Source organism: Chiloscyllium plagiosum, unplaced genomic scaffold (assembly GCF_037043375.1).
Source record: "Chiloscyllium plagiosum isolate Xiang-an unplaced genomic scaffold, Cpla_swu_hap1 HiC_scaffold_4, whole genome shotgun sequence".
In the NCBI taxonomy this organism is placed as follows: domain Eukaryota; kingdom Metazoa; phylum Chordata; class Chondrichthyes; order Orectolobiformes; family Hemiscylliidae; genus Chiloscyllium; species Chiloscyllium plagiosum.
In genome coordinates, this window is record NW_028270142.1 from 111,023,630 (window position 1) to 111,040,628 (window position 16,999).

The following is a 16,999-nucleotide window of genomic DNA, read 5'->3' on the forward strand; positions in this document are numbered from 1 at the left end:
AACAGTGGCACCACGTTAGCCACCTCCAGTCTTCTGGCACCTCACCTGTGACTATCGATGATACAAATATCTCAGCAAGAGGCCCAGCAGTCATTTCTCCAGCTTCCCATAGAGTTCTAAAGTACATCTGATCAGGTCCTGGGGACTTATCCACCTTTATAGACATCCAGCACTTCCTCCTCTGTAATATGGATATTTTGCAAGGTGTCACCATCTATTTCCCTACAGTCTATATCTTCCATATCCTTTTCCACCGTAAATACTGATGCAAATACTTGTTTAGTATCTCCCCCATTTTCTGTGGCTCAGCACAAAGGCCGCCTTGTTGATCTTTGAAAGGTCCTATTCTTTCCCTCGTTACCCTCATGGCTGGTCCATACCTCAATTCCATTTATTCATCTTTAATCTGCACTCCTCAATACCTTTACCAAAGGAAAAATGATCACAGTCTTCAAGGTTTGAGTTGATGCAGCAACCAAATCCTGCTGTTTGGAGAATGAATTCCAGGTTTTCAAAATGCATTAACTCTACAATAAAGAAGCTTGTATTGTCAGATTTCATCTGTTTGTTCTTGATTCGCCACCAAAGAAAATAATGTCTCCATATCTACCATACCAAATCATTTTATTATTTTAAAGATCTTGAGTCGCTCACTCCTCAATCTTCTAAATTCAAGGAAATATAAGCCACATTTCTTCAGTGTCATCATAACAATGCTTGAGACCCTATTAAGGTTCAGATTCAATCTGTACTGTAACATCTCCAAAGTATTATGAATAGTCTCTGGTGATGCTCCTTAATTCATTATGTTTCAAGACAGGATGCCCCAAGTTGTTGTATTCTCATGAGCAGAGACATGACTGGCCCCCCTTGTTTACTCACCCATTCCCTATGTGAAGGTCAACTCAATGGTATAGCTCCTCTTTTCTCAGTATTTCCACATTAATCAATACCCATATCACCCACACCAATCATTCAGCCATGTATTCAGTCTCTGATTTTATTACCCTTTTCTAATTTACTCATGGCTCAGGCAGTATGCCAATATTTATTAATCTTGTAGTTCCGCATTTTGATTTAGATCTCATGTGGTCATACTCCCTCAGTAAAACCGCTTCTTAGTCCAATCTGTATCATTGGTGCTCATATGGACTGCAACAACTGGATCCCTCCCCACCCAATCCAAGTTCCTCTCAAGCTCTGTAGAACTGTCCTTACTTTGGCTCTAGAGACAAAAATATGCTGGAATCCAAAGAAGACAGGCAGGAGGCTGGAAGAACACAGCAAGCCAGGCATCATCACATCGACTTCTGCAACTCCTGATGCTGCCTGGCTTGCTGTGCTCTTCCAGCGTCCTGCTTGTCCACTCCTTTTCCAAACAGGTAACATAGCCTTCAGGACTCACATCCTCAGCTACTGAGAATAATATCCATACCCCTAACTATACTGTCTCTTGTGTTAGGAGCAGGTGAGAATGGGGGTGTATTGGTTTCCTCCTCTTGTCTATTCTTTTGTTGGGTACAATAAATATTTAAGTTCTTTTTAGGCACAAAGATAAATCTCTCTCCAATTCAAATGTAGCTTTCTAATTTGCAAAGCAGCAGTAAGGAGACAATTACTAGGTTTTCTTGAGAGAAAGAACAAGCAATTTTATTAGAAGCTCATGCTGAGAAAAAAAACATGATGCAACATCAAATATGTATACACACACACACACATACAGACACACACAGACACAGACACACAGACACAGGTGAGTTTGTTATGTTGGATGAAATCAATAGCATTGACATTGAAAATTGAGATTCATATAGGTTTTGCAAGTTAACAGAAATTCTGTTTCTTGCTTCCCTGTGATGGCAACTAGTTTGTAACAAGAAGTGACGGGTTATTGTTTTCTTTTTACCTGCAATGCAGGGGTTTTTAATGGCTGTCCTCAAGCTGTGACCTTTGCAGCATATTTGTCCACACACCAGCACATTAGGCTACTAACACATCCTGATCAAGGATTGCAGTTGTTTTATTTTAATGCCTGTTTAGTATATCCCTAGAACAATAAAAACATAAAAATGACTATCTACTCATCGTCAGTCTAGAATCAAATCAGTAGGAGAGGTTTTCCTACTGAGACAAGGTTCATTCAGTTGCCTTGCACTTTGGCCCTTTGAAGTCTCTTTCTTCCTCTGAAGCTTATGTAGCCCCCTAAAAGGTACAACATTCCAGGATTTCACACGGTTAATTTTTAAGCATTCAAAACTTAATGAAAAGTCACCTGACATGAAACATTAACTCTGCTTTCTCCCCACAGATGCGACCACGCTTAATAATCCAGTGATCTCTATTGTTGTGTCATTTTACTCCCAAGTCAAAGAGTCTGAATTCAAAAGCTTGGTCAAGGAAAAGACAATATTGAGAACTACCTTCTGAATTGGGCTTCTCTACAATAATGTTTTTTACTTGCTCCGACAAAATGCTACAATGCCTGGTATTTAGTGATATAACAGGTTCTAATCTTGTTGTTATATTATTGAACTATTGTTTCGTACACTCCACTATCTAAATGCTCATCAGTCTCCTCCACAATTTTCTCCACACACATTTCTAACATTTAAATAGTTAGATTTTAGGCTTCTACTTAGCTCTCTGTGTTTTTCTTTTCCTCTTTTAAATATATCTATCTTTCTTTGTGTCACTGGGTCAAATTCCTGGAACAATAACACTAAAGATGCTTGATTCCATCCAGAGCAAAGCAGCCCACTTGAATATCACTACATTCATGAATATTCATTTTATTCACTACCAATGTTCAATGGCAGCAGTGTGTCAACTCATTAAGGCTCTTCAAGGACAAGGACAGTAAATGCATGGGAATACCATGGAAATACCATGGTCACATCCAAGTCACTCAGCATTCAGATTTGGAAATATGCCACTGTTACTTCAATGTTCCTATGTCAAAATCATGGAATGTTTTTGCTAACAGTACTGTAGGTATCCCCACACACTAGGCATTACAGCAGGTCAAGAGGCTACTCACCACCACCTTCTCCAGGTCATTTAGGGATGGGCAATAAATGCTGAGCTATCCAGTGGTGCCCATGTTCCCTTGAATGGAGAAATAAAATCTGAAACATTAGTCCAGTATTCCTCTTCATCCTTCTCAACCTCTCCACACACCAGCACACAGTTGACCACATCATTCTCCTGCATTGTTCAGCTGGGGTGGTTCCACTCCTACCAATCCAGTCATAGCCAATGCTTTCTCTTTCCAAGAGCACATTGTTACCACTTGAGCTGTTCAAAAATCCAACCTTAGTCTTTTTATGACTCATCCAAATGCCATTCCTCAGACACATTATCCTAAAATACAGTGTCAGATTTCACAAATGCTCTAATGATACCCAGCTCTATCTCACAATCATTTCTCATGACCCCTCCAATTTGAGCAAAGTTCAGTCCTGAATGAATTTCACATTGAACACTGGTAAGGAAAAGGCCATTGTCTTTGGTTCCCTCCCACACAATCTTCTATAATTCTCTCCCATTGCTTGGCTATTGTCTCAGACCATTGACTGCTTACAACATTGGTGTCTCTTTTGACCTTAAGATGAGTTTTCCACCCAATATCTTCTCCAGTTCAGTGGTCATCTATCTCCACCTCTGTAAAGTTATTTGTGTTCACAACTGCTTCTATTCATCTGTGGCTGAAACCTTCATTACTGACTGACATTGACTCGCAGAATCCCAACTCTTTTGATTTAAAATTATTTCTTCTTCAGCACCCCCCCTCCCTCCCTCCTTAGAATGCTCCAAGCAGTCTGCCATTTTCCAGGCCTGGGATCACTCATTAGCAATGAAATAATGAATCTCGAATAACGTCCATTGAACAATAAGAGACTGATAGAAGGGACCGAGACAGAGATAATAATTGGAGAGAGATTTTTCACAAGACAGATTGATTTCAGTGGAGAAGCAAATATAAACTAGAAAAGATAGTAGCCAATTTGCAAATGAACAACAAAGAGATAATGATGGAACAGCAGATCAGCTTGAAGGGATATATGGTCTATTCTTGTTCTTAAGTTCTTGTAATCTCTTTTACTTTATGTGGTTGAAGAACAAATGTTTGTTAGATCTCTGGAACATCTCTCCTGCTCTGCTTTGTATAGTGACATGGGAATCACCTGTTAAATCAGAGGGGTCATTGGTTTAATCCAAAAGACACCACATCTAAATCCAATGCCTCCTCAATGCTGTACAGGAATGTCAAGTGAGCTTTTGTCTTCAACTTCCTTTGGCTTTATAATAAAGGATGGGTTTTGAAAAACTTTCAGCAAAAATGCAAGTCTTTAAAACACCAGTGGGCCAATTTTACACTGTCAGGCTTAAAGAAAGGACCTCATGAATGACCTTTGAGTGTAGTCACAAACTTATGACAGCAGTTTTGGGTGGCACGGTGGCACAGTGGTTAGCACTGCTGCCTCACAGTGCCAGAGACCTGGGTTCAATTCCTGCCTCAGGCAACTGTTGTGTGGAGTTTGCACATTCTCCCTGTGTCTGCGTGGGTTTCCTCCAGGTGCTCCGGTTTCCTCCCACACTCCAAAAATGTGCAGGTTAGGTGAATTGGCCATGCTAAATTGCCTGTCGTGTTAGGTGAAGGGGTAAATGTAGGGGAATGGGTCTGGGTGGGTTGCTTTTCAGTGGGTCAGTGTGGACTTGTTGGGCTGAAGGGCCTGTTTCCACACTAAGTAATCTAAAAAACTTTGTGAAAAGCAAGCTTCTACAAACAGTAATGAAGATACCTAAACAGTTAATTTGATGGATTTGATTGAGGAAGCACACTGGGAGAACTCTGCTGTTCTTCTTTGAAAGAATTATCATTGGCCCTTTAATGTCTTGCCAGACAGGGAAATGGGGATAATTGGCATTTCTTTCAAGAAATCATAGACAAATTTGGAAAATTATCCTAAGTAAACAGAGGCACAACCTATGATTAAACACGTTACTGCCTGGAAGGGTGCTAATTTCTTCGATTGCAATATAAATAATTTCTCGACCAAGCTTAATCATAGCTGGTTTGTGGTGAACCTCTGGAATTGATGCTCCAGGACTTCAACCTAAATCTTCTTGATGCCTGAGTACAGGCTGTGACATCTTTGCTGAATGTGTCTAGGAAATTACTGAAGAATACCAGCCAGATGGTGACTAAATTTTCTGAGGACACAATATAGCTAAGATAGTAAATTGTGAATTGGAAATAATGAAGCTACAAAGGAATATAGGTAGATAAAGTATGTGGACAAAGTTCTGGCAAATGGAGTAAAATGTAGAAAAATGTAAAGCTGTCCATTTGAGCAGGAATGAAAAAAGAAACAATATCTAAAGGGAGAGAGACTGCAGAGCTGTGAGATGCAGAGAGATCTGGGTTTCATGAAGTATGAAGGGGTGGCCGAGTGGCTCAGTGGTTAGCACTGCTGTCTCACAGCACCAGGGTCCCATGTTTGATTCCAGCCTCAGGCGACTGTGTGGAGTTTGCACATTCTCCCTGTGTCTGTGTGGGTTTCCTCCCACAATCACAAAGAATGTGCAGGTCAGGTGAATTGGCCATGCTAAATTGCCCATAGTGTTAGGTGCATTAGTCAGAGGAAAATGAGTCTGGGTGGGTTACTCTTCAGAGGTTGGTTATTACAAGGGGAATTGAATATATAAGTTAAGATGTTATGCTTCAGCTATGCAGGATATTGGCAAGATTACATCTGGAATACTAAGTATACAGTTTTTGGTCTCTTTACTTAAGGAAAGACGTAAATGAGTTCAAAGCAGTTCAGTGGAAGTTTATGAGAATAATACCTGGAATAATACCTGGTTGTCGTTATGAGGAAAGGTTGGACAGACTAAGCTTGTATCTCGTGGAGCTTAGACGTGTAAGGGAAGGTTTGATTGGGACATACAATACCTGATGGGTCATGAAAAGGTGAATGAGGGCAGAATGTTTCCTCCTGTGGGAGGGATTCTAGAGGTCACTGTTTAAAAATAAAGGATCACATGTTAAGACAGAGATGAGGAGATTATTTTTCTTGCAGAGTGGAGTGTTTGAAACTTTCTTCCTCAAAAGCTGATGGTTGCAGCCTTTGACTCTTTGTAAGACAGAGATGAGTAGATTCTTAACAAGTAAGGAGGTGAAATGTTATTGGGGTAGTTAGGATTACAGACTAATCAGATCAGACATGATCATATCTAATGGGAGGATGGGCTTGAGGAACCAAGTGGCTTACTTTCACTCCTAGTTTGTATGCTCCATATCACTTTTGCACCAAAATATTTTTTGCTCTTGTGTAATATCTAGTTCATTTCTGGATTCTTGCAACTTTACCTCAAAACAAAAAAATTGGAGATCGTGAATGAATGAACCGACATCATAAAATTTTATTAATCCTTTGATACCTCTGTAAACCACAACAAGCTATTAAATTATCCTTTCCTCATAGCTGCTGTAATTGGACTTTTAACCTGTTTATGACAGACTACAGTTTCTGATCTCACCCTTCCATGGATGAAAATGATTATCACATGCTCCTAAAGGTAATGAATTGTTCTCACTGATGCAATTCCATGAGGAAGAAAAATATAACGAGTGAAAACAGGTGCTGAATGAGTGCTGTTAGAATGATACACATCACTTTGGAAGTATAACTTTAGCACACAATGCCTTACCTAATTGCTAATGACCATAATTTCAATTTGTTTAGAGATCCTCCAAGTTTACCTCTAACATGATCAGACTAAGATTTGCAGAGTGTTATGATCTCTTCATATTCACTGGAATTGAAGGTATGGAGCATGATGGCTAATCCACAGTGGAATAATTTAAGATACTTCAGTGACCGTGCGAAAGGGCCCACAGATTCTCTGACGTATTCCTGAGCCCCTAGTTCAGAAGGTAGTGGTGGAGGAGACATGTCTTGTACACACTCAAGGGAAAGGTTCCACCTTGCCCTCATGACTTTTTTAGATTCCCTACAGTGTGGAAACAGGCCCTTCAGCCCAACTAGTCCACACCAATCTTCCGAAGAGCAATCCAGCCAGACTCATTCCCCTACATTTACCCCTGACTCATGCACCTAACACTATGGGCAATTTAGCATGGCCAATTCACCTAACCTGCACATCTTTGGACTATGGCAGGAAACCAGAGCACCCAGAGGAAACCCACGCAGACACGGGGAGAATGTGCAAACTCCACACAGACAGTTGCCCGAGGCGGAAGTTGAACCCGGGTTCTTGGCGCTGTGAGACAGCAGTGCTAACCACTGAGCCACCGTGCCGCCCCAAGGTGTAGGGGCAGAAATATGCCATTCGGCACTTCGAGCATACCCTGCTGTTCAATGATACAATAATTAGATTCCCTACAGTGTGGAAACAGGACCTTTGGCCCAACAAGTTAACACCGACCCTCCGAAGAGTAACCCACCCAGACCCATTTTCCTCTGACTAATGTACCTAACACTACGGGCACCTGGAGGAAACCCACGCAGACACAGAGAGAATGTGCAAACTTCACACAGGTTGGAATCAAACCTGGGTCCGTGGCACTGTAAGGCAGCAGTGCAAACCACTGAGCCACCGTGCCACCCGTATCTTTCTCTTCTTCAGCAGCTGGTACTTCTCTGCCTTGTCTCATGTCCTGCTCCCATTCCTCCCACAGTTGATGACCCACAGCATTCTCTTTCTCCTTGGTGTCTCCAGGAATGTAGCAATAAGGCACCGAATTGATTTTTTAGCTGAAATCCTTAGAGAACTTTGGCACAAAGTAGTGATCGAGTGTGGGTGAAGTCTTGACAGTGTTCGAGAAAGTGTTGCAACAGTCCTTTTCAAACTCCCAGCAGTGTCAGTAAAAGGTGACACACTTTGAAGTAATAGTTGAAAATCTTTGCAGTAACCTGTCAGTCCTAATCAGCTGGTCTCTGCAAAGAGAAGGTCAAGAGCCATTCACTAAAATGCCATGCATCCCCCTAACCAGCCCTAGAAAGCAAATAAAGTGTCAATCTGCCCCTTGCTTGTCTTATGAGGTGAGTTGGAGCATCTTTGGCTGATGTTCCTTAGAGCTTAGAAGAATGAAAGAAGATCTAAGATCTAAGGTGATAAGACGTTAAAATGGATTGACAAAGTAGACATACAGAAGAGGTTTTGCCTTGTGGGGTAACCGAGAATGAGAGATCATAGTTTTAGGCTCAGGGGTGTTAGATTTAAAACAATGTTGAGGAGTAATTACTTCTCTCAAAGGGTGGTGAGTCTATGAAATTCACTGCCCCTGAGAGCTATGGATACAAGGACACTGAATAAATTTAAGGAGGACAGAGACAGATTTTTATTTAGTACAGTAATGTGTTAAAGGTTTATGGGGAATGGAAGAAGTGTGAAAAGTGGAGTTGAGATGAAATCAGCCATGATCATTCTAAATGGCAGGCCAGGCTCAAGGGGCTGAATTGCCAACTCCTGTTTATGGTTCTTATGTGTTTACTTCTTGTCAAGCTTCTACTCTTTCAATCAAGGCAGTGCCTCATGTGAGATGCGATTTGGCCACATCAGAAGCTCACTAGCACTTAAAAGTGTTCAAGGAATATCGTCCTCAAGATAGCACGATTCAAAAATCCTCAGCTGTCTTCCGTGAACTGAAGCTGAAAATTAAAACATAATTCAAATATAGAACGTTAACCAACCTGCAATTTAATCATCCCTTCCTCCCTCCTCCCTCACCACTTGGCACAACATTCAAACCACAGGAGGTCTTTCTCTCAGTAAATGGTGGGTCAAAATGTGCCAATCCTATTTTTAGTCAAATGCAAGTGACATTTCAGAGGATATACAACTCATAAAGTTCTGCGATGCTTCTCAATAAGTGCTGATGACTATGGGTCACAGTACATAGATGTACTTTTCACCTAAGCTGTACTGTTCTCAGTTTAACAAGGATTTCAGATGAGTTAGTTAGTGCACTGTGACCACCTGACCACCTTCACTCTCCCCCTCAAATAAATAATTCAACCTCAGAGCAAATGAAATATCTAGAGACTCACCCTTTGAAGAAGTCATTGAACAGTTTCCATGACCGGGAAAGAAACCTCCTTCTCTATTCACTGATTGATAGGAAATGGAGATGTTACAACAATGAGTTAGAGTACCAACTTCTATTAGGGCACATTGGGGACACTCCTATCTTAAACTTTGCAAATCTTTTAAGGATATAGGAAGATAAAGACAAAGAGTGGGGAGAGATTATTTGGCCAGCTAAGCCTGCTCCATTTTTCATTAATAAATACTTTTATTAAAAAGAAAAAAGTTTTTGGGATTTATTTTACAAAATCAATACAAAATAATGTAACCACTTTACAATATAATAGCAACAACAATATAAATAAAGAAAACAAACTAATAATTTACTCTACAAGCTACCAAAACATAGAGTAAAATATAAGAAAACAAAACACTCTATATAAAAAAACTACAATACAGTAAATAACTAACAAAAAAAAGATAAAGAAATAAACATTCAAAATAGAATAATATCAAGTCATAACAAGATAGCTTAATTTACATTCAATAAAATTACAACACTCAACACACTCTCATTGTAGCTCCCCATCAATGGGAGCAATAATCAGCAGACCTGTATTTATACAGGATTCTTCCTCACAGGGGACCCCGAACCGACTGACATCATCCTCACAGCTTGACAAAGGCCTGAGATAATATGGCTGATACATCTGCATCGAAATAGCTCAAAAAGGGCCGCCATGTTCTGTAAAACAATTCAGTTTTTTGGTGCACCATATTCATAAGGAAGTCCAGGGGAATGTGTTCCATAACTATTCTATGCCAATTTGAGAGTCCTGAGGGAACCTTCCAATTCGCAACTTACTAAGATGTTATTCCTCACACAGAAAGTGAGGATAGTAAACAGCTTCTTCCCATGTGCATCTAGAGAAGAAAGATTTGGAAAACCCAAAAGGAGAGGCACTGAATCCAGCCCAATCTTTGTTCCCAAGATCTTTGCCAAGGCATTCGCTACATTGTCCCAGTATCTGCGGATCTTATGGTATGTCCACAAACAATGAGTTAGAGTACCAACTTGTATTTTACACTAAGGGCACATTGGGGACACTCCTATCTTAAACTTTGCAAGCTGCTCTGGTGCCATATGGGCCCTATGAAGTATCTTCAATTGAACAGCTTGAGTCCTATTCCAGATAGAGATCTGGCATTTTCCCAGATGTCTTCCCACGTCTCTGAGGAGACTTCCACCCCATTTTTTGAGTCCAGATTTTATATAGTTGTTCCACGTCCTTCGGCACATTATTACCTCGTGAGTGATAGAGAGTACTGACTGAGGGGGCACCCATCAGCCAAAGCACTCTTCTCTCCATATCCAATTTATAAGGATTGACCATCAATGTGGTCTTTTTTTATATGAAGTCTCGTACTTGAAAATAAAGAAAGACGTCCTTGCTAGGTAACCCGAACTTCTGACGCAACTATTCGAAGGACATCATCACCTCCCCATCGAATACATCTCCCAAGCAGGAGATTCCTCTGGACTCCCAAAGTTTAAAGCCAGTATCTATCAAGCCTGGCTGAAATCCCAACATTCCCACTATAGGAGTGACAGGGAAGGTTTTCTGTCGGATCATCCTCCAAGCTTTGATTGTGTTGAGGACAATTGGGCTTTTACAATGATCCGTGACAGTTCTCATCTTATCCATAAACAATCGGTTAATGAGGGGGCATTTTGATGGGAAACCTCGCTATCCAACCAAATTGATTGTGGATCACGAGAGGCCCAATCAGCCACATATGATAGCAAGGAGCTCAGTTGGTACTTCATAAATTCCGGGTAATCTAGACCCCCACTTTCTTGTGGGAGCTACAATTTATCGAATTTGATAAAGGGCCATCTATGACGCCAGACAAAGGAACCGAGCTAACCATAAAGCCTATGCAGCGCTTGCCTCGGCAATATCAAAGGAAGCATTCTCATGGGGTATAATAGGCGAGAGAGAACATTCATCTTGACCAGAGATATTCTTCCCAACCAGGATATCAGGAGATCGTCCCAGCGCCAAAGGTTCTGCCTTAATTTCTCTATCAGATGCACATAGTTAGCTTTATGTAACTGATCAAATGTCGGGGTAATAAAAATACCTAAGTAGAGCAAACCTCCCTGTGACCACTGAAAGGGAAAGCAGGTTCTCCACAAAGTTGGATATGCTGGTAAGACCTCCCTCTCGCATGGCTTCTGATTTCATAAAATTAATTTTGTACCCCGAAAACATACCAAATAAATGAGCCACTTGTATTAAGCGGGGCACAGATGTCAATGGATCAGCAAAGAAAAGAAGGATGACATCCACATAAAGAGTAATTTTATGCTTGCCTGATCCTACCTCCAGGGCCGTTATACTGGGGTCCATCTGGATAGCTTCCGCCAGTGGTTCGATCGCTAGTGTAAATAATAGTGGCGAAAGAGGGCACACTTGATGACAACCTCTGCCAACACTAAAACTACCTCATCTTATGCCGTTAGCAAGCACCACTGCTTTTGGGTCATTATATAGCTCTGCGACCCATTTGGTAAAAACCTCTCGAAGGCCAAACCGCTCCATGATATAAAAAAAAGGTATGGCCTTTCCACCTGATCGAATGATTTCGCTGCATCTAGGGAGATGTCCAAGCCTGGTATCACTCTTTGCTGGCATGCCTGTACATATTTAACACTCTTCTAATATTATGAGTAGATCTGCGACCCTTAGTAAACCCCGTCTGATCCTCTTTTATGATAAATGGCAGCATTTTCGAGAGGATTTTAAAGTCCACATTCAGTAAGGATATAGGCCCTTATGAAGTACAGTCGTCTGGGGCTTTCCCTTTCTTGAGGAGGAGAGAGATATTTGCTTCTCTCAAGGAGGGTGGGAGACTACCCCGACTAAATGAATAATCGTACATGTCTATAAGTGATCCAGCCAGTTCATCGATAAACTCTTTCTAGAACTCAGTCTGAAATCCATCTGGCCCGGATGCTTCATCACTCTGGAGCTGCCGGATAAGAATGGCCATTCCTCTACTTTTCAAGTTGAAAGATGAGAAAACAACTGGCCAAATCTCCCTGATGCAGCTTCAAATGCTCCTTGTCAGTTAGGTGTGTATCCTGTAAACGGGCTCCATCAACCTTCTCTTTTTTAAGACTTGACAGTATCTTTTCCCTTTTAATTGGAGAGTAACCCCCTCTAACAGTCCAGGTGCACCATTTAAACAAATGACTAGCCATGATCGCTCAGAAAAATCTGAGAACCCCCCCCCCACCCCCCAGGAGGAAGAATCCCACTAATAGAGCATTGAGTAGAAACCGTAAACAATTCATATAAATTTAAAAATACAACCTTTAAAACTGCTAGATCAAAACTATTAAAAACTACTCCTAAGAAATAACAACATAAAACATAACTAAAAGGAGACTTTCCCGCTTGTCCACAGGGGGCACTCCTACCATCCAATAATCCCAACATGACTCCTTCCTTCTGGGACCATGCCCTTGCCCCAGACATCGCAAAGTAAGATAAACAGATGGCAATATCTTATAACAAGGAAATTAAAAGTGGGTATCCAACCCACCCCTTCCACACTATTACCCTGGGCGTTCTTGACAAAGCAGCAGCATATATAAAATTATAATACCGTCATATTTTAAAGAAGAAATCAAAATCACCCCCCAACAACCAGGTAAACCAGGCAGATTATAAATAAAGATAAGAAAAAGAGAAAAAAAAGGAGAAAGGGGGGAAAGAGGGATAAAACAAAATAATTGTCCATATAATTCAGGCCAATCAGTCTATTTAAGAGCGTCCAAAAATTCTTTTGCCTTTTCCGGTGATCTGAAGTTATTCACAGACACTCCGTGACTGAAGCACAATGTTGCCGGATATCTCATGGAATGCTGAATATTCCGATCCCTCAGACGCGTCTTTACTTTGTCAAATTTCTTCTTCTTGCGTATCACGACCAGAGAGAAGTCCTGAAAGAGCATTATTTTTGATCCCTTGTATACCATTGCTTGGGGTCCTTCCCCAGTGCTCTGGAGGCCTCCAGCAACATTTGTTTGTCTCTGTAGTGCTGGAGTAGCATTAGGACCAGGCGGGGGCGCTGGTCCAACCCAGGCCTGCGCACTGCGACCCGGTGGGCCCACTCAACCAGCACCCAGCCTACCTTACGCTCCAGCCTCAGCAGTTGTGAGAGCCATTGCTCCAGAAAATTAACAAGCTGGCCTTCTTCTTCCCGTTGAGGAAGGCCCAGCAACTGGATATTCTTCCGATGACCTTGATGCGCCCGTTGCTCCACCCCTCCGACATGCTGCCCGAGGCTCTGGGTCTCCAGGTTTGCCTCTGCAGGTAAGTCCCCCGGGGCAGCCGCGGATGCATCTGTTGCTGCAGGGGGTGTCCATGTCTGTTGCGAGCTCTGTGCTCCTTTGCCTTTGGTCATTTTAGAATGCACCAAACTGCTCAAGTTTGTTGCAAAATGGCTATAGAAGCCGGGAAAAAACGATATTTAGCAATTTGAAAGGTGAAGGGAGGGTAGGTGCCCCACTTTGTCTGGGTCCTGGGCAGAGCTCAGCAAACTCGGACCGCCATCTTGAATCCCCCAAGCCTGCTCCATTATCATGGCTGATCCACTTGATTCATTCTTTGGATCTGGACATCACCAGCAAGGCCATCAATCATTATCTTTGAGAAGGGTGACTTTCTTTGTAAAGCACTATACTCTGGATGTTTAAACTGGTCCATGAATGATGTTCGATCTGGAGTTCCAGAATTTCAAGCCTAAAGCAATGAAGGAATGGCAAAGCTGGTGTGCTACTTGACTAGGAGACATGCTAGAGATTATGATATTCTCCTCAACGTGCTGCCTTTGTCTTCTAGACTGGAGATATCACAGCAGTTCAGGCAGCATCCAATAAGCTTTGAAATCGACATTTCGGGCAAAAGCCCTTCATCAGGAATAAAGGCAGCGAGCCTGAAGCATGGAGAGATAAGAGGAGGGTGGGGGTGGGGAGAAAGTAGCATAAGAGTACAATGGGTGAGTGGGGGAAGGGATGAAGGTGATAGGTCAGGGAGGAGAGGGTGGAGTGGATAGGTGGAAAAGGAGATAGGCAGGTCGGATGCTGTCTGAACTGCTGTGCTCTTCCAGCACCACTAATCCAGAATCTGGTTTCCAGCATCTGCAGTCATTGTTTTTACCTTGGAGATATCACAGGCTTGGGAAGTAACATGTTGAGGAGTTGCAGTAGATCTTCTAACTTGTACACATACACTGAGAATAGGCCAACAATGATGGGAATTAATGTTCAGATAGTGAAATGAAATGACAGTCAAGTGGACTGTTTTTCCTGCATGATGTCTGCCATGTTAATGGTCATTGACTAATAATAAATCAGTCATAATGGATTGTTTAACTCCATGAGTTAATTTATTTAAAACAATAAACCACATTTTAAGCAATGAAGCAAATATTACAGCAGATCAACAGATATCTGCGTGTATAGTGTGCAAATCCAAAGCAGACTGGTAGCCAGATAGATTAACAGCACTGCCTACATGTAACATGTGGATAATTAGAGGGAATGCTCTTAAAAGCAAAGTACATACAAACAACAGATTCAATCTTTCAGTTAATAAACTTGCTGCAAAAGAAATAATTGCAACAATATGGATAGAGGAAATACATGAGATTACACAAGAACTAGGAGCAGGATGAGGTGATTTAGCCCCTGGAGCTTGCTCTGCCATTTAATACAATAATGATTAATCTCATCTCAATGTCAACGCTACTCTTCACAACCTTTCAATCCAATTAAAAATCTGTCTACCTTCTCCTTAAATTTAAGCAATGTCCCAACATCCACCACATTCTAGAATAGTGAATTCCACGGATTCATGATCTTTTCAGAGAAGTAATTTCTCCTCATTTCTGCATTTGGGGAAAAGAAATTTCACCAAAAGAGTATTGGGAGTCTGGAAGGAAACCTCACAATCTTTAAAAAAAGTACTTAGATGAGCACTTGAAATGTCAAAAGTCTCAAGGTAGGCAAAAGTGAGGACTGCAGATGCTGGAAATCAGAGTTTAGATCAGAGTGGTGCTAGGAAAGCACAGCATGTCAGGCAGCAACCAAGGAGCAGGAAAATTGATATTTCGGATAGAAGCCCTTCATCTGCCTGGCCTGCTGTGCTTTTCCAGCACCACTCTGATCTAAACATAAACTATCAAGGTTACAGGCCAAGTATGGGAAAGTAGGACTAGTCTAAATTTTGTCAGTCCTGATGAAGGACTTATGCCTGAAACATCAATTCTTCTGCTCCTCAGATACTGCCTGACCTGCTGTGCTTTTCTAGCACCACACTCTTGACTCTAAATTTTGTCAGTGCAGACTTGATGGGCCAGGTACTGTATGATTCTGTCATTCTTTGATTTGAGGTGGGGGGTTGCTGCAGAAATTCATCCTCAAACCTGGGAATGTGGAAAACAGGCTAGAGGAGTTTGGAACAGGCTAAAATCCTCCAGTGGTTCCTCCATGAAAACAGGTGGGAGATTCAGAGGATTGGTGAGGTGGGGAGAGGGACAGGGAAGCCACATGTCCATCCACTGAACACAATGGGAATGATGGTACGGAGAATATTGGGAGCAGAGGTTAATGAATCTGTCACATCAGGCATTACCATTTTCATTAAGAACAATGGGAAGCTATTGATTACATCATGGCGAACGTGGGTACTGCAGATGCTGGAGATTAGAATCAAGATTAGAGTGGTGCTGGAAAAGCACAGCAGATCAGGCAGCATCCGAGGAGCAGGAAAATTGACATTTTGGACAAAAGCCCTTCATCAGGAACCACTAATTGATTACACCATGTCTCATGTCCCTCCTCGCCAAGGTCTGGCATAAAGTGACTCAGCAACCCCATGCCCAGTGATTGGAGGCAATGACACTTGATCTATTGCATTCTGCTTTTGGCATTGCATGTATTCCAGACAGTAGTACAGAATGTTAACCTGAACCTTGTTCCACCATGAAGCTCCACAACAGACCCAGCCATGATACGACCGCTGTCTCAGCTTTCATGTAACACAGGCAGAAGTGAACATCTCAGTGCTTCAGAGGAAAGTCAGAGGGAGGTCAGAGTGAGGTCATTAGATCCATGAAGCCTCAGACTGCTGCCATTCTTCCTGCGGAGCTGAGTACTCAAAGTGACATTCAGTTTCATGCTGCAGCCCAGCAACTGTCTGTACAACACATGAGGTAAGGCAGTCCAAAACCAAACCTTTAGTGCCCAGAGTTGCCTGAGGTTGTCCTGCAAAAGCATCTGCAGCCTCGGCCAGTGAAAGTCTGCAGCCTTCCACCAGTGATGCTACTGTCACCAGGGGAGCACCACATCAGTCAAGACAGGTGCTACAGGAATGCACAAGGACAAGTAGCTCATTGCATATATTATATCTTTATACATATCAAATGATTATACAAATATGTTATATATAACATACAACGTACATTACACTTTACATAATATGAGTAATTTATTGTTGTTTTTATAATCAAATGCATTCTTGCAGGAAAATGCTATGTCAGAGTTTTGTGTTGATAATATTAGTGGCTAAAGTAAAACTGACTGGGCAACTCCTGTGCAGGGAGTGGTGCCTTCATATTATTCAGGAGAATGTTGTATCACTCACAAGGAAGACGGATAATTTGCTCTCAAGCATCGTGTTTGCTCAGGGGTCTAGCATACATTCCTGCCTCCCATTGTTACTTGTTCAATGTTTCAGATCTCCTTGTTGCCCTACAGCTTGTTCCAGGCCAAACAAATACTTACTGCCACCACAGCCCCTGGGTCAGACCTCTAAACTCCAATACCAAAAATGCAGGAGGATACTTTCAAGCAGTTAACAGTAGCAGAAAT